This window comes from Pinus tabuliformis, chromosome 6 (genome assembly GCF_031772625.1).
Source record: "Pinus tabuliformis cultivar Carrire ecotype Pingquan chromosome 6, CPIR1, whole genome shotgun sequence".
NCBI classification, from domain to species: Eukaryota; Viridiplantae; Streptophyta; class Pinopsida; order Pinales; family Pinaceae; genus Pinus; species Pinus tabuliformis.
The window spans coordinates 552,508,273-552,527,796 of NC_142292.1; positions in this window are offsets into that span (position 1 = coordinate 552,508,273).

Here is a 19,524-nt window from a genome sequence, read left to right on the forward strand (position 1 = left end):
GTTGAATTTGTGGCCTCCTTAAGCTTGCATAGTCATCAAAAAGTCAAACCAAATTTGACTACTCCTAACTTTCGCATACGGACTCGATTTGACGAACCATTCACACCACCATGATCATGAGATGAGATCTTCGACATGAATTTGGTTTGAGCATAATCCAAACACTTTTATTTTTGAGCTTTCCTAAGTCCTCTTTGTCTTGTGTGTCTTTCTGGAGCCACCTGGATCAGTAGTGGAAGCACTTTGGGCCCGATGAGATACATGGGAGATGGTTGATCAAATGCGGGCTATATATCTGTCTCTATTAATTGGTTGATCATATATCTTTCGATATACGTTTGATGTTGTGTTTGGTTATATATATATATATATATATATATATATATATATATATATATATATGTATGTATCTATATATATATATGTATGTATGCATTCATATGTATGTAAATACCACATTGAGATGTGTTATAAAGCTCCAATAAGTGGGATGGTGTTCATGATATGTTAGCTATATTTTAGAAGATGGATATGATGTAAATGTTATATTGAGCTATGTTATAAAGCTCCATAGGAAGCATGTGTTTAGCTGGTTTATAGGTATCATTGAACACTAAGGTTGGTGTTAACCCAGGGGGGGAGGGTTCTGTAACAGTTGTTGTTAAAAATCCATGTAATAAAGTCAATAAAGAAAAAATAAGACCAAGATCATGGGACACGTATTCCAATCTGAACATTGGAAAAGAACATAGTGATGAGGATCACTTGTGATTAATAAATGGGTATGGAAATTTCCAAAGGAAATGGAAAGGCAAAGATGCATTTATTAGCATTTTATTTGTGAAAATTATGGAAAATAGAGGAAAATGAGGTGAAAGGTCACATAATTACATGTGAGGAAAGCTAAAGGAAATACAGAGGAAAATGAAGAACATAGAGGCCTCAATGATAAAAATTCTTATGAGGATCAGTTCACAACTTTTGGCTGGTTAGCTTTAGTCAATTCAACCTTTTGTTAGTTTTAGCTTGGAGCTCTCTTGTTTTATCTCTCTCTCATATTATTGCACACTTAGAGTTTTCTTGGAGAACTCTTGGAGGGTTTGGGCATACTTGGGATTTTTAAAATAAGGCAAAGGAAAAGAAGGAAGTTACAAGAGGATAATTGGATCAACAAATACCATGGGATTTATTCACAAGTATTGAATTGCATGTATGATTTCCTTGTTAGTTTTGGCATGCATGGTATATGAATGTGGTTGTTTGGTTATGATTTGTCATTGGCATAAATGATTTCCTCGTTTGAAATTGGTTTTCCTAGCCTTTCCATTTCCTAGATAGCCATGGTGTTGTGGGTGTCCCACTTGTTTTTTTCTGATTGGTGCTCACATTCCTTAGGGCTATGGGTTGAGTCACCAGTTTTTGTAGCCTTGGCTAGATAAATTCTCTAAAAGACTTGGAACAATAGGGGTTGAGTTACTAGTCCTAGAATCCTTGATTGTACAAACTCTCTCGAAGCCCTGGAACAACTTGGATTGAGTTGCTAGTCCTGGAAGCCTTGGTTGCACAAACATTATGGATCCCTTAGTGGGTTGAGTTACTAGTCCTACAACCTTGGTTAGATAAATGATCTAGAGCATTGCAACCATTGTCAGTTGAGTTAGTATTCCTAGAGCCGAGTTAGAACAACTGCTCTGGATCCATGAAGAACTTGGTTAAAGACATATCTAGTGATCATTAGTGATGTCCCACCATGAGGTGGAATCACTAGTTCAGGGTTAAGGTGGTTTAGCCTTTGGAAGCCCTGGTTTGATTTTTCTTGGTTTCTTCCATGAGATCCCACATTCATGTTTGAAATATGGCACATGGGTCATTGGGTGAAAGAGAGGTTTGGTTCATCCCAATCTACGGTTGGGTGGTATGTGGATGCCCCTGACTAGGTTTTCTTTTGAATATGTTAATAAGAGATATTTTCTTCTTGTATTTCACGTGTATTTATCCTTCTTATAATGAGGCTTTGATGGTTTTTTAATCATTGTCATCATTCTGGTTATATTCTAGCTATAAGCATGGTTTCATAACAGATTCTAGTTATGGCTCTTAACATGTTTTGATTAGTAAATGAATGGTTTTTGAAAGGATGACCTAATATACTTTTTTGTAGCTATTATGAGAGGGCATTAGACCTTCTTGGCGATTTTCAAGTAAGTATGAGACCCCTATCTTTAGATATGCATTTATGGTATGTAGATTATATGTTTACAATGTGCTTGACTTAATATCTGTCATGGTTAGGCCTTGTTAGGTCATATTCTTGACTAATCTTTTCATTAATGGATTTTTCCTTGTGTCATTAATCATTATGGAAAGTTCTATCAAGTTTTGGGCATTGGTATGGATCCTAGTCTTGAAAACGTGGCTTAGATTCCCATGTCAGATGCACAAAAGTGGGAATTATAGATTGTAGTCACTGAGAGGCATGGTTATCCATGTGACCAAAGGGTTACAATCATTGGCTTTCCTTGTTATGCAAGTGACTGGGAGTCTAGATGACTAAAAAGGCAAGTTAACTCATGGTTTGGGCACTTAAAGAGGTTGTCTGTCTTCCGGGGGTCCTGTAGCTCCTAAGCAATTTCAATAAAGTTTCAGTTTGTTGATTCCACTTCCTTAACTATACATAGGAGGTTAAGTCATATCATAGTAACTTTATCCCTGAAAACATGGCTCAGATTCCTAGGTTAGATGCACAAAATTGGGAATTCTAGAGTGTAGTCACAAGAAGGCATGATTATCCATGCGACCGGAGGGTTAAAATCATTGGATTTCCTTGTTATGCAAGTGACTGGGAGTCCATATCACTAAAACGGAAACTTAACTCAGGGTTTGGGCAACTAAAAAGGTTTTCTGGCTCTTGGGGTTCCTGTAGCTCCCAAGGAAGGTTAGTAAATTTTTAGTTTGTTGGTTCCACTTCCTTAACTGTACTTAGGAGGTTAATTCATATCATAGTAACTCTTCATCACATATTCAACCTGGTAGATCAGTGAACTTGGGTAAGTGTGAGAGGAGGTGGTTACAATAACTATGGCTAAAAATTTCAAGTGAAAATGGGATCTTTGTCACCTACAATGATATTTGTGTTTCCATGTAGCTTTTGAACAATTTCCACAAATGAAATTGTGATTTTACTAGCCCTGAAAAAATGATATAGTGCACAAATGTGTGCACGCTTTATAAGTTTATCAACTACCAAAAAAACAAAACTCTTTCCTTTGGACTTGGATAGATCTATGATGAAATATATTGAGACCTCCTCTTAGCGATGCCTTGGAATGGCTAGTGGTTGTACATTACTCAAGGTCTTAATTGTCTCAACTATATTTTGTTATAAAACCAAACATTCTTCCACAAACTTCTGAATATAATATTTAAGGCTGTCCCCAAAAAAATCCTTAACCATGTGGTATGCATGTAATAATATTTAGTTCCCTCCTATACGAGAGATGTGTAATTCCAAAAGAGCCTTTTGTTTGAGTTTGGAATTCTTACATTGATATAATTCATCTTTGTATAGCATGCATCATTTTTCCAGATAAACATATCAGATGCACTGTGATCTTATTTCAAATTTTCAAATAGCGTCCACGCTTCTTCATCACTCTTCCATTCATCCCTTTCTTCAGTTATCCACTCAAGCTAGATAATAGAAATGACATAAAGTGATGTCTCCACATCCTCATCCCTTCTTGAGAGTGCATGCGCAATAACAATTTTCTTCCCCCTTTTGTAGATGATTTGAAGATCATAGCCTAACATCCTTGTGACCCATTTTTTCTTCTCTTATGAATACAATATTTGTTCCAAGAAGTATGTAAGACTATGATCATTTATTTTAACTTGAAGTGTTTTCCCATTACATAAGGGTGCCATTTCATTAGGGCATGTAGTATTTCCAACATTTCCTTCTTATATGTAGGTTTTTGTAAATTCTTTCCCTTGATTGGATGACTTACAAAAGTAATGGGTCTTGCTTCTTGCATTAAAATAACATCAATACCATTTCTCATGGCATCGCACCACAATAAATATGTTTGTGAATTCTAGTGGAGCTAAAACCAAAGCTTGTCATATTGCCTCTTTAAATGTTTGAATGCCTTAGTTGTGTCTAGAGTCCAAGAAAATGCATATTTCTTTAGTTATTTTTTAAAAGGTTTTGTTATATTCCCACATTTCTCAACAAACTTGTGATAATACCTTGTCAACCCATTCCACGGTGTATTAATTTTTTTTAGGGTTTACCTTAATACCCTCATGCAATATAATGTGACCCAAATATTACAAATCCTATACCCCAAAGAAACATTTGGAGGGTTTTACATACATTTGTTTCTCCTCTAGTAGTTTAAGCACCCTATGAACATGTTGAACATGATATTTGCAAGACTTGTTTTATATTAGTATATCATCATAAAGTAATAAAATAGATTTTCTAAGGGTTTGAAAGTGAAATTCATCAAACCTTGGAACATGGAAGGTGCATTAGTAAAACAAAAATACGTGACCAAAATTTCATAATGAATTTCAAGAGTTATGAATGTTGTTTTTAGAATGTCTTATGTCTTGATTCTAATTTGATAATATCCTGAATGAAAATCCAACTTGATGAAGTAAATTGCTCCATGTAATTCATCCAACAATTCACTAATGGCAGGGATGGGAAATTTATCTTAAATATTGATGTTATTAATCTCTCTATAATCTAGACATATACACCATGATTTTTCCTTCTCATTCACCAACACTACTAGAGAATATAAATCACTTTGGATAGGTTTAATTATACTCGCCTCTAGAATTTTTGCAACCATGCATTCAATTTAACTCTTTTGTGCATAGGGATATCTGTGAGGTATAATGCTTGGAGAAACACTTCCTAGAATCAAGTGAATAACATGATCATGATCATGATCATGAATAGGTAGAAGACATTTGGGAGTCTCAAATACCTTGGATATTGAAAGATGAATGATTTCATTGTTTTAACATCTAGTGATCATAATTGTGCACTCAACCCACATGTTTCCTTCTTCAAATTCTTTGTCAGGCTAACAGGGATGATTATCCTCCCAAGTTCCCCTATGATACCCCTTAAGTTAATTTCCTTTCGTTCCAAAAAATACTTCAAGAAAATTACTCGAGAATTGAAAGCTATCAATGCCAAAGATTGTAAGAATTGGATGCCTGGTAGAACATTAGCACCACCCATGGGAATGGAAAGAATTGAACTATTCAATACATATTCCCCTATCATTAGTTTCATATTTTTTAACTTCCTCGAGCAATTTATAGATTCTCCACCTACAACCATCAATACTATAATGCTGGATATATAAAGGAATTCAAACCCTTGGCTATCTTAGAATGAATGAAATTATGGGCACTACCCAAATCAATAAACACTAATACTTTTTTCTTCTTGATATATCCTTCTATATTTGGGGCTTTAGGAGTGGTAATTCCAGCTAATAGATTACAAGATATGGTTGGATTTATTTCTTCTTTCTCAACCCCGTGTTTTGTTTCCTTGTGTATATCCTCTTCCTTTAATGTTTATTGATTCTTTTCTTCCTCCTCTTCACAATCTATGTGAAATATTTTTTTTCTCAACGAACTTATGACCTTTAGTGTTCTTTCTATAACAACTGCAACAAATCCCTTTTTCTCTTTTTCCTCCAATTGTTGTCATGTCAACCTTGTAAGTTGTTAAAGTATAGGAGAGGCAAGACTTCCATATTTATATTTGTGAGTGGTAGGCCTCCTCATTTCCAAAAGTATTCTTTCAATGTTTCTTTCCACCCTAAAGGCATTTTCTAATGAGTTAGGTTCCCATAGGTAAACCTCATGTTTAATAATATCATTTAGAATCCCCATGAAGACATCAATAAGATGCTCCTATGGATATTGGTTACATTGATATTAACCCTTTGGAAGTTATCAATGTGCTTCACAACTCTACCCCTTTGTTTGATATTTATCAATTGGTTGAAAAAGGTATTTCTCTTGGTATCCTCATAATCTTTTATCAATTCCTCCATAAAAATTTACCATGTGAAAAGTTATTTATGAGAAAAAATCCACTATAGTACCAAAAATGATTGGATTTTAAGTATAAATATGCAATGTTCACATTTCCTGTATGTTGCACATCATGTATATTAAAGAAGTACTCCCTCTATAGTATTCATGTTATCAAATACTTGGCATCAAACTTCCTCATATCAATTTTTAGAATGTGGTTGGTCTTCAATTCAAAGTTGGATACTCTAAATCTATAATTAACATTCCTTTGTTCTCGTCATGAGTTTCATGGAATACCTTATTGCCACTAGGAAGCCATTTTTCTATCCACTTTATCCAAACTTCCTTCAATCCTTCCATGTCTTCTTTTAAACTATCCATTTTCCCTTTTATTCTTTTATTTTAAACCATCCATCTTAGAATTCATTACTCCTAATTTATTTTTGGTTTCTCTTTGTGAGAGAAAAACTTGTTGCGCTTGTTCCCACAATTTTGATTATTATGTTGCATTTCTTCCTCTTATTCATGGGTCACAGTAAATATTTATGTTGGATTAATGGGTATAGAATTATTTTGTTTCAGAGGAATTTTGGAACCAATTATGATACTTATACTTCATTATGCCATTTGAATCACTTCAAACTTATTTTTTGAACAAATGTTGTCTAAATTTAAAAATACAAACCATTCAAGGCTTCATTTTGAGCTTGTTGATAAGGTTAAACTTAACACTATTTTATCTCTATGATTTTAGCCTCCCAAGGTATGAAATTGCATATTTTTAAGCCCTGTGTGTCTTTTATCTATCCCCATTAGTTAGACCAATACTGGATTCTTCAAGATAAAGTTATGCCAAATCTCATATGATGACTTTATTATGGACTAATTCAGTTGTTGGACCATTAATATGTCATTATTATTATTATCACTTTTTAACACCTATTTCATCCATTTCTACTCTTCTTTATCATGTCATTTATCATGGTGTATCATATAATTCCATCTTATAATTATTTATTTTATTATGGATAAATATTATTTCTTCTCCTTTATTTTTAATAAATTGATGATTATGCATGATTTTACCAATGATGGTTTATTAATAAATTGTTTGTAACATCACTCGCCATTTTCGCTTCCAAGATATTTTCCAAATTAAAGATTTGATCTCCAGCTCATAATTAAATGTGACAACTCAGAAACTCACTAGAATAAGAAGTGACAGTTTTGTATTGAACGGTTTGGGTAAATGGAGAAGAATATGGAAAATCTAAAACATGGGTTTTGTTCAGAAGGGACAAAAATAGTTTTGTAATGTGTAGTTTTCCAAAATTCGGTCCATACTAAGAGAAATAGAAGGTTCTCTGAAGACGTTTTTCTCAGATTCGTTGTTGTGGCTGTTTTCCAAATTATCTCAGCTGCAACACAAAATTAGACCTATTCCTGTTGAATGATGATGGGAAGATATTTCAGATACAATATTGTTTATGAATTTTTTGAGAACAATCCAGTTTTGTAATGGGAATCATATTTTAATCATCACAATTGTAACTTCTCTTTTCTCTCTGTGTATTTAAATCAAAACAGAGATCAGAGGAGCGGAGATTATGGGAGAGATTATGAGAGATTAAGATAGGGATTATTAGAGATAGGATAGGATACGATAGGAGGAAAGGGGGACTGTTGTATTACCATTGTAATTCTCAATTACAGACTTTTGTTGTAGAACGCAAATACGTTGTAATGATTTCACAGTTTGAAGATTATTAAATAAAAGAGTTGTTGTTCCTCTCCATTCTCTAAAGTAACTAAGCGGTGTATGCTAGCAGCTAGGGCCCAGCTTCCAGTGGAACTCACTTCTTCATCTGTATTATATGATTTCAATTATCGCAAGTGTGCTAGTGTGATCATATCACTGCCTTCTGTTATTTTATCGCTTTGTTGTTCATTGGTTCTTTGCATGATAGAATAACTCTGTTTTATATTTAATTCACAGAATTGTTTCTTGATTAGTTTCCTTTCATTTTAGATTGAGTTTCATTGATACATCTCTTGCTCGGTGTAATCAACGGTAATGAGCTATAACTATTGCTGTTAATAACTCTCATATTGATGCCATCATTATTTTATATTCGAATGAACATGATTTAATTTCTATTAGTTTCTAAGGGAAGAGTTATTATTAGTGCACTCTTAACTAATAGTGTTGTTATATAGATTGCATTGTTGTTACTTAGATTACTACAGGATTTGAGTTCCTTAAAGGATTGGAATTTGTTTTAATTGCAATTAGAATTTATTTGTTGCATCCATTTATTCTTGAATTTGAAAGCACTATATTGAAATTTAGGGAACATTACTCTCTGAGATTATAGCATGCACATATTGCATACACTTTTGAAATAAGAGGACTTACTGAGGTTGATAATTAATGTGGGATAATTAGGAGATCTAAAGGATTCCTTTTATACCCCAACATTTTCTCGCCATTGCCGGGGAGAGTGTTGCCATTTCACAGAGAGTGGTGTATGCTTGATATTTGTTGTTGGGAAAGAATTGGGTATTAGAAACGGAAGGTAAGAATCTACGTAACGAGCAAGTAAAGTGCTTGCTCCTCCACCCGCTTTTCAGCACAATTGCATAGAAGTTGAATTAGGTGTTTGATATTTGTCTGCTCAGAAAGAATTGGGTATTAAAAATGGAAGGTAAGAACCTACGTAACGAGCAAGTAAAGTGCTTGCTCCTCTGCCCGCTTTTCAGCAGAATTGCATAGAGACAGAATTAGCTTGATTTAATTTCTATATTTCATGTAAATCACATTTCTGAATTGTTTTGCTTTTCAAATAGTATTCTAATTCACTTTCAAGTTTGGTAATCTTTACTTTCATCGATAGATTTTAAATTCATCCTTAGATCTTTAAATGTTCTATAATTTTCTAGTGCTGTAAGAACCCCCTTCACTAATCTGTGTGTGCAAGACAGGGACTACATAACCAAATGGAATTGCTGACGATAAATACGAAGGACCTTGCACAAGCCCTAGCAGCTGCTGAGATCTTGACCTCTCCTTCTCAGGAAGAACACTTCGTGACAATAGCCAAGAATTTGTCTGTTTATCCACCACCACAAGAGGATTTGGAAGTCTCTTTGGATTTCACTTGCCAATATGAATCATGCACCATAATTGAGGGAGAACATCCACTGGAACCTGAGGAGTTCTTGACATGTCTATCAACAGATCTAGAATTTAATCAAGATATTACTCATCCTATGGAGAACAATCAACATGAAATGGAAGAAGAGGATGAGAAGCATGGGTCAAATCAGGAAACAGACCACAAATACCATGATCACATCGAACATTGGTTCCAAACAATGACTCAACCAAGGGAGTATTCTTCCCTTTTGAAACCATTATCGTCATATCAAGTACATTTGTTGGTTTTTCATGCTCATGAAAACTTCCAAGTTTATATGTTAAATCTGAGAATGAATATTTATTTTCACCTGCTTCACACATGGTTACATTGGAAGTATTCCTACACTTAAAGGATATCTTCTTCTCTCTAACTTAGAATAGGGTAGTATAGGAAAATGAATAAAATTGTCATTTGAATAAAATTGTTGCAACACGCTATGGAAATCAACATCGGCGATAAATATTTTGATTCATTTTTGTATGTAGATGAATTATAATGGATAACAGTTCTACAAAAAATCATATTCATTTTTATCACTGACTTGGAAAAAATGCTTGAATATCAAATTTTTTTGGCTGGTGGGCTTGATGAAATTTCTAAAAACATAGTCGGGACAGTCATGTTTTGAGGGACCAAAAGGGAATATTTTTAAAAATTGTTTCTATCCTAAGTAGCCCTTGATGTTTAATTTCCAACCCAATTTGAATCACTCAATTTATATTTGAAACGAAAAAGTTGGAACCAAAACATTGATAAGGTGTCTAGCGGGTAGCTCAGGAACATAGTTGGGACAATCCACTTTTGAAGGCCTAAATGACTATATTTTGAAAACCTATTTCTAAGGTATATTCCCCTATGAATATATTTTACAAGGAAATTTGAATCACTCATTTTTGATATCGTATGAGAAAGTTATGACCAAAATACTAACTGTCTATCATAAATCAGCACTCTTAAAACTTTGTTTTTCAGCTGTTCCCTAGAGTATTTGACCTATAAATTCTTTTTTTTTTCCAAACCTATTTCTATTGGAGATAAATAAATGAATCTACTTTCATTTACAGTTTCAATCATTCGAATCCGTCATCAAACGAAAAATCAATGCTTAAAATATCCACTGTTGTTCTATGTGGGGTAATCGAAAATGAGTCTGTTTTGCAGGTTGTTCTAAGTAAAATTGACATATCATATCATTGAATTTTTAAAACCTATTTCTATTGGAGATATATCTTTGAATTGTCTCTCATCTGGCTTTGGAATCACTCAATTTGGACGAAAAACAAAGAAGTTGTGATTAAAACACTGCAAGTTAACATGATTGGCCACTGCTCTCCCCCAAGTAACAAATAAATTTTACTTTGTTATTTTCTCCGTGGATTTGTTATATAGAGTAATTACTTGTTGTTTTCTTGCATAATTCTTGGATTAGGGGAGCCTCTCTTTATCCATGATTTAATGTTTTATTGCAGGTACATACTCGTTTTTTGTAGGTCCTAGGAGAATAAAGAAGGTCAATTTATGGACGAGCGATTCTTGAAAGAAATTTTAATAAAACAAGGGAATTTCATCCAATGCATTACCCAACGGATTCATAACAGATGAAATGAAGAATTGATTTCCGTTTGAAGATTCATGTCATGTCTCTGCTGCCAAAACATTTTTCAAAGAGATCATTATTTTCCTTGCCTTAGGAAATAACATCATAGTTGTTGTAACTTAATTTATTTACATACTTTTTATAAATAAAGTTTTTTTTTTTTTGTTCCATTTAAGGAACAACTATTGTTCCTCTTAGAGAATAGCAGCCATTCCATTTAAGGAACAACAGTTGCATGTTTTTATTTTTGTTGTTCCTCTTAAGGAACAGTGGTTGTTCCTTTTAAGGAACAACAACCGTTCCTCTTAAAGAACAACAGTTTTGTGTGTTTATATTTTTTCTATTTCTCTTAAGGAACAACTGCTATTCCTCTTAAGCAACAACAATCGTCCCTCTTAAGGAACAAAAGTTTTGCGTATGTTGTATTTTTGTTGTTCCTCTTAAGGAACAATTGTTGTTCTTCTTAAGAAACAACAGTCACTCCATTTAAGGAACAACAGTTTTGCGTGTTTGTGTTTTGTTGTTCCATTTAAGTAACAACTACTATTCCTCTTAAGGAACAACAGCCGTTCCTTTTTAAGGAACAATAATTTTTGGGCAAACTGGTCAAAAGCGCAGTGCTGCTTTCCACCTGCTATTGGAGGCCTTCCCCTTAGCTAATTTGAGTGTTCAATAGCTCGTTGGAAATCTTGTCAGTTATAATTTCCATAACATCTTGAATTTTTCAATTTGGAGTTCATTTTCTCTATTAAATGTCCAATCTCCCAAGACTGGTCAAAATGTGCAGAATGAGGCCGCCGAAATGCGTAGTGATGTTGCAATCAACTTTTGAAGGCCTTCTTCAACTCCAAATTGAGCTCATGATAGCTCATTGGAAAGATATTTCTGTCTACGTATTAGTTGACTCATCAAGAAATTCATTTGGTCATTTAATATAGGATAAAAAACTATTTTACCAAGGTCACTCTAGAGGTGCACTAACCCTCCTGAGGCAAATGATGTTTTTGACATTTCTCCGAAACCATGAAACCTGTGTAAAAAATAAAATAGGTTTTTCTTCTGAAGTCAATTATGGACAAAAGCCTCTCTCACTTTTCTCAAATTCATCTTTTCTTGCCCAGAAACACAGTTTGAAGAAACACTGTCCCTAATGTGTGGTGAATGGCATGTTCCTTGGAATGCCTTCTCGACAAATGATGGAGACCTGATGTTTGATGATATGAAATGGCCTCATACCTTCTGATATCCATCATACCTCCTCTACTCAGATATCACTGAACAACACTTTTGCATGTATTTTCATTTGTTGTTACCTACAATAAACAACACTTTTTTGAGTGTTTTTGTTGTTCCTTCAAAGGAACAACACTTTGGGAGTATTTTCGAGAACACTTTAGGAGTATTTTCAAGAACAACCCTTCTTTACCCTTGTGGGATTATTCCTAGTTCATCTCAGCCATATTTTATTGATTTCCCGTCATGGCATGAAGTACACTACTTTTATGAGGACAAGAATTATGAATTCTATTAAAGCGAGTTAATATCATTCACGTTATGATCTTTAATAGGACAACTCTTTGATGATAGATTATTTTCAAAAGGGACACAGTGATTTATATACTACTTTACTGCATTATTTTCTACTGAACATGATACTAATTGATCATCTTAATACCATGTTGGTTCCACCCTTCCTAGTTATAATCTTCTCTGTTTGTAATAAATGAGATTATGGGTATATTTTTTCTATTGACATGTTCAACTTCTTCCACCATCCCTGCTCTTAAGGAGTACTAAGCCTCCCTCTTTTTATCATAAAAATGTGTAATAACAACAAAATTTTGTTCGCATATGGAGGATAGGGGGTCTCATTACGAGCCAACCTACCATGTTCATAAGGCTGTAACAAGGTGACATTCCCATTATGGCCACCACACTAGGGTTATGATCCATTGGATAGCCACAATATCCTTGGAACATGAGGTCTCATCACGAGCCTGATCACTTTTGCTACATCCCAGTGAATGGCAGTGTGGTTATCTGGTTACCATGCCAGCACACTGATCTCTTCTGTAGAACAACACTGGAACCCTTCATTTATAAATTGAGGAACCTGGCTCATATGCGTTAAAAGCAACCCTGCCGAGGCTATGGACACCTGCTAGAAGTAGAGGCTCTGCTTATGGTATTGAAGTTATATCTTATCGTCAAATATTACTATAATACCCTTTTCTTATTCTTTCTTTTTATCAAAGAAGTTATTTCCTTAAATTTTTCCTTGTTTTGAACCTTTACGCATGAGAAATTGTTTTTCGATTAATAACATCATTTTCAGCTAGAATACCATCAGAAAAGCATCTTTGGCATATTGCTATCCTTTTTCTTTTTCGCATAACTTATCATCAATCCAAAGCATCCTATCTCTTATTCATAACTATGTTTACAGACTCTGCTCTCATTATAACCATACCTCTTGTCGTTCTATCATTGATATGTGTCCTCTGCTTCATTTACTGTCATATTGTTCATTTCCTTGCTTTACCAGTCACATAAAACCTTTCATATGCTTTATGGTCATGGAATTCCTTTTCCAATTAGAGGGGAGAACATATGCATTATGGGATAGCATGTGATATGATTACTACAGTCTACCATAACTTGTTGATTTGACAAAATATTAGTATTGCATGTATATAAAAGTATTTCTGATTGAAATTTTTACATGCATCTTATCTGTTGTTATTCAAAACTAACACTGCGGATTCAAGAACATCGTATGCAAAATAGTGATTTGTTTATAGGAGAACAACAAGTATGGGGGGAACTCTATTCACAGCATGACCACACTATTGCAACTAACAGAAGAGTCTCGAGCAACTCGCAAATGCAAACAATTGTTCAGACATGATGCTCTTGCCTGGATTCCACCTTTTGCATTACTTTCAACATCAATTCTACCTACATCAACTTCAACAAATGCCAGTCCATACACGTCATTCTGCATTTTTTTTTCAAAGGTAAGACTTGAAGCAAAATAGCATAATTTTCTAATTTATTAAGAATTTAGGAGAATTTCATGAAAATCCATTGAGCATTATTTTATCATCATTCATTTCACATCTTTACCACTTCCCATTTTTCAGAGACATATCATCTTTCAGTTTGGGGCAGTGTTGCTTTCATTCATTTCTTTCTTATGACCATGTCATTAATATTCTTTATCATCTATTGATATCCTTATTCATTCTCAACACCTCCCTTATTCCATATTGCTTTACACCAAGCATAGAATTCAACAGCTGGTAGCAACCACCTCAATTTGTTTTCTAGCATTGCATGAGGGCATGCTAATTCTTCAGTTTGGGGGAGGAATTGCTACACATGATGGATTTTTTCTACTTTATTTCTCATTTAAGGCATAAAATTTCATTTTTATACAGTGCAGAAATTGATTTCCATATATTTTTAAAACTATGAACTCAATTCTTATGATTTCTAGAAAAAACAGATGTATCATTAAAATACACAAACCCAAATAATTTCAAGTTAAATCAGTTCATAAAATTTTGGAAATCATGCACTATCACCTACAACCATTTTGTTTATATTTCATGATCTGTGCATCAAAACGATCTGATTTTTGGATCATAGAAGCATTCATATATTATAAATAAACTTGCAAAATTTCAGCAAAAACTGGTTTGTAGTTTTTGAGAAAATGGTTAATGAAGTTTGTTGTTACTCATATCATATTTTGCTGCAATTTCATATACACATAAGTTGAACGTCAATGTAAAAATTGTTATGCCTTCATCAAGATTGTTAAAATTGAATATTTATTATTTGAGGAAGAATTCATTTGTTCCATCCATTTCATGAGTTGGGATGACCAATTTTTTATTGCTTAGTTAACATAAAGTCTTTAGGTTGCATGAGGACATGCAATGTATTTAATTTGGGGGTATGTTGGGCCGTTAATATGTCATTATTATTATCACTTTTTAACACCTATTTCATCCATTTATACTCTTCTTTATCATGCCATTTATCATGGTTTATCATATAATTCCATCTTATAATTATTTATGCTCTTATGGATAAATATTATTTCTTCTCATTTATTTTTAATAAATTGATGATTATGCATGATTTTGCCAATGATGGTTTATTAATAAAGTGGTTGTAACATCACTCACCATTTTAACCTCCAATATATTTTCCAGATTGAAGATTTGATCTCCAGCTCATCATTAAATGTGCCAACTCAGAAATTCGTTGGAATAAGAAGTGATAGTTTTGTATTTAATGGTTCGGGAAAATGGAGAAGAATCTGGAAAATATGAAACATGGTTTTTTTCAGAACGGACCAAATTAGTTTTGTGATGTGTATTTTTCCCAAATTCAGTCTGTACTAAGAGAAATAGGAGGTTCTCTGAAGAAATTTTTCTCAAATTCGCTGTTGTGGCTGTTTTCCAAATTATCTCAGCTGCAACACCAAATTCGACCTGTTCCTGTTGAATGCTGCTAGGAAGATATTTCAGATATAATCTTTTTTATCAATTTGTTGAGAACAATCCAATTTTATAATGGGAATCATATTGTAACCATCAGGGTTGTAACTTCTCTTTTTTCTCTATGTATTTAAATTAGAATAGAGATCATAGGAGGGGAGATTATGGGAGAGATTATGAGAGAATAAGATAGGGATTATTAGAGAAAGGATAGGATAGGATAGGAGGAAAGGGGGACTATTGTATTACCATTTTCATTATCAATTACAAACTTTTGTTGTAGAGCGCAAATACGTTGTAATGATTTCACAGTTTGATGATTAATAAATAAAAGAGTTGTTGTTCCTCTCCATTATCTGAAGTAACTAAGTGGTGTACGCTAGCAGCTAGGGCCTGGATTTCGGCGGAACTCACTACTTCATTTGTATTATATGATTTTAATTATCACAAGTGTGCCAGTGTGATCATATCACTGCCTTCTATTATTTTATCGCTTTGTTGTTCATTGGTTCTTTGCGTGATAGAATAACTCTGTTTTATATTTAATTTACAAAATTGTTTCTTGATTAGTTTCCTTTCATTTCAGATTGAGTTTCATTGATATATCTTTTGCTTGGTGTAATCAAATGTAATGAGCTATAACTATTGCTGTTAAGAATTCTCAGATTGATGCCATCATTATTTTACATTCGAATGAATATGATTTAATTTCTATCAGTTTCTAAGGGAAGAGTTATTATTACTACACTCGTCACTGATAACACTGTTATATAGATTGCAATGCTGCTACTTAGATTACTGAAGGATTTGAGTTCCTTAAAAGATTGGATGTTCTTTTAATTGCAATTAGAATTTATTTGTTGCATCCATTTATTCTTGTATTTGAAATCATTGTACTGCAATTTAGGAAACATTACTCTCTAAGATTATAGCGTGCACATATTGTGTACACTCTTGAAATAAGAGGACTTACCCAGGTTGATAATTAATGTGGGATAATTAGGAGTTTTAAAAGACACTTTTTATACCCCAACATCAGTATATCAAAATTGTATGGGATACCATGGGCAATATTTTAACCTTCAATCTTGAGACTCTTACACAAATAGCTAAAGTATGTTAAATTTACGTCACATTTTATGAAATTTAGATCTGATCCTTGAAGAGAAATCTATGATGATTTTTCCCCTGACACCTATTCGAGATTGAATTTTGTAACATTTAAAAACCTTAACACTTTTTTACTATATCACTAAAAATATAGCCAAAAAAGGTATGAAATTATAACCATATGTTCATAAACATTTCACCTTCAAGCGATAATAATTTAATTGTCTCAATCTTCACAAAAAATAAGTTATATAAAAATGCCCACGACGATATGTTTGAAGCAACAAAACCTTAGGATCAAGAGCTCTGAAAGTAAATGTTATGTGACAAGATAAAAATAACATAGAAACATAAGAAAATGTTAATTAAAGATTCCATAATAATCCACTTCAATGGGGCAACCTCTTTTTACATCTCATAAATTAACAATTCTTGGATAATTCAAATGAAAACACCTCCTTGGAATATAGGACTCTAAAAGATCAAATTCTAATTAGGGCCTACATAAAAATAATAATGTAAAGGCAAAAAAATAACAGAAGAGGCTACTATGGGGCACAATTATAACAATATAGGGGTTACATTAGTATTATAGGGACATAAAATTTAAGGTGAAAGGAAAACACCTAGTCAAACTATTGTAACTAATTCCAATCCTTGAATGGAAGTGGGAAGGCATATTCATGGACTTCATCATGGAATTGTCAAAGACACCAAAGAAAAATGATGCCATCTTGGTGGTAGTGGAAAAATTAAGGAGGGTAACTTGTTGCGACTGTGAAACCACTAGTGCTTGTCAGGTTATTCATAAACCACTTGCAAGTGATATTAATCTCTCAACTTAATTGCTACATTTCCCCTATAAATTTAGTTCTAAAACTATGGACCTCGCATAGGGGTGGTTCGTCACATAATGTAGCTCAACATTATAGACCAATGTTTGGGGGGATAACGACAATCCCTTCTCTAGTCACCAACATAAATCAATCTAATCATATAAGTAGTTTGGTCTAAGCTTATTTTTTATGAATGTTGAGTGCTTATGCATATGGTTTTATGTAATTACGCTTCAATTTTTAATTCCTAAATCTATTTTCTTGATGGATAATTCACTGAGGAATATATATATATATATGTGTGTGTGTGTGTGTGTGTGGTTAAGTGTATTTGACTTGATATTTTAATGGATATCTTGTTGTATGTGTTATGGTACTTTATATAAATCGATTATACCTATTATTTTCTTGATTTCAAGTTGAATTATGTATTGAATAAAAGTTAAAACTATATCATTTATATTCTATGTGGCTCGGTGACATTTAATGGACATCTCTCTCTCTCTCTCTCTCTCTCTCTCTCTCTCTCTATATATATATATATATATATATATATATATATATATATATATATATAACTTGTGAAAAAATAGTGCTTTTCAGTAAATAACCTCTACAACTAGGTGACATTTCATGAAGAAAACACATATATACGATGGGCTTAGTATTTTATCTAATTAAATGTGCATGAGAGTGTTTTAGATTGAATATGTTAGTCTGAAATACAATTCAAAATTTTGATTGTTAGTAATTTACCACTAATAATAATTTATTACAAATTTTTAATTATGATGCTTTAATTTTGTAAATAAAAAAATCTGGCGAATTACTTTTTGAGTACAGATGGCTAAAAGACATGAGACTGCAAATTATTGTGGGGTACTTATTACCCATAAATAATTCCTAGGCATATAATTTGGATGAGTTTAAAAATTATTAATTATGATATTGGCCAATTAACTGTTTCCTAGAAGACATCGAGTTGTCTTTAGGAGTGGGAAACAAAATATCATTAAGGAGTTGATAACTACTTGCCACCTATTGGTGAGGTGGAGGTAGTTGTTAACCACCAATATAGCCATAGATGGGAATTGGATAAAAAAAATTGTCTTCTTGCTTTTGTCTCATTATGAGAGGAGGTGAGACTAAAGAGAAGCAAGAAACAAAGACAAAAATAAAATTTGTAGGCCTGGTATGCTCCTTGGGACATTGGTTGTTAGAGCTATGCACTTGACTATTAATCTTCCAAATAATTTTTTCAAGTTGTTTTTCTAATTACAACATTTATTTGCTGAGAAAAGAAAGAGAAAAATAAATTGGTTATGCTTTATTATATGTTTTTATACAGTGAAAAGAGAAGAAAAGAGAAAAAATTTCAGTTTAGCTATTATAGTTATTTATTTATTTTGTACCAAGACAAGCAGATTGGGAAAATTATATTTTGTGAGAATGAAAATGTATAGTTTATGTATTTATTTGAGAACTTAAAAGACTATGAGAGGAAATGAATGTAATTAGTATGTAGACTAAGGTATTAATTTTTGGAAAAATGATTTTTTCCTTTCAAAATTAGATATAAATTATTTTATCTTATATATATGTACTTTTTTATTCATAAATATGTCAACACATATATATTTATTACTTCAAGACATATTCGTACTCGTGTACATAAAAACACAAAGGATAAAGTAAATAATTTTTTTTATATAAAATATAAAGTTTCTTAGTCCATGGCTAACTCTAATTCAGACATAATGAGAAACAAAGAAAACAAAATTAAGGAATTATATGAATTCACTTAACCAAAAAATAAACACACAAATGTTTTGGAACCAGTCAGTAGGAATATATATATAAAACACTTCGAAAAGGTGGAGGAACATAGTTCATACAATAAAATTGTTATGTTAAGGATTAAAAACAACTCTTAGGAAATGTACAAGTAAAAAATTGAATAACCTAGTGTAAATGTACAAAACACATAAAAATTAGGTTTCTCTAAGATTACAAATTAAAAAAAAAAAAAAGGCTTGTAGCTTTAGTAAATTTTCTTCCAATATTAAGAGAAAGAAATTCGAATTAAAAAAACATATATCACGTAATAATTTATGGATGGTATTAAAGCTAAAAAAATTATGAAAGGTTGACTTTCAAAGACAACAACCATGCCTAGGAAGAGTAGGGAACTAAGAGTT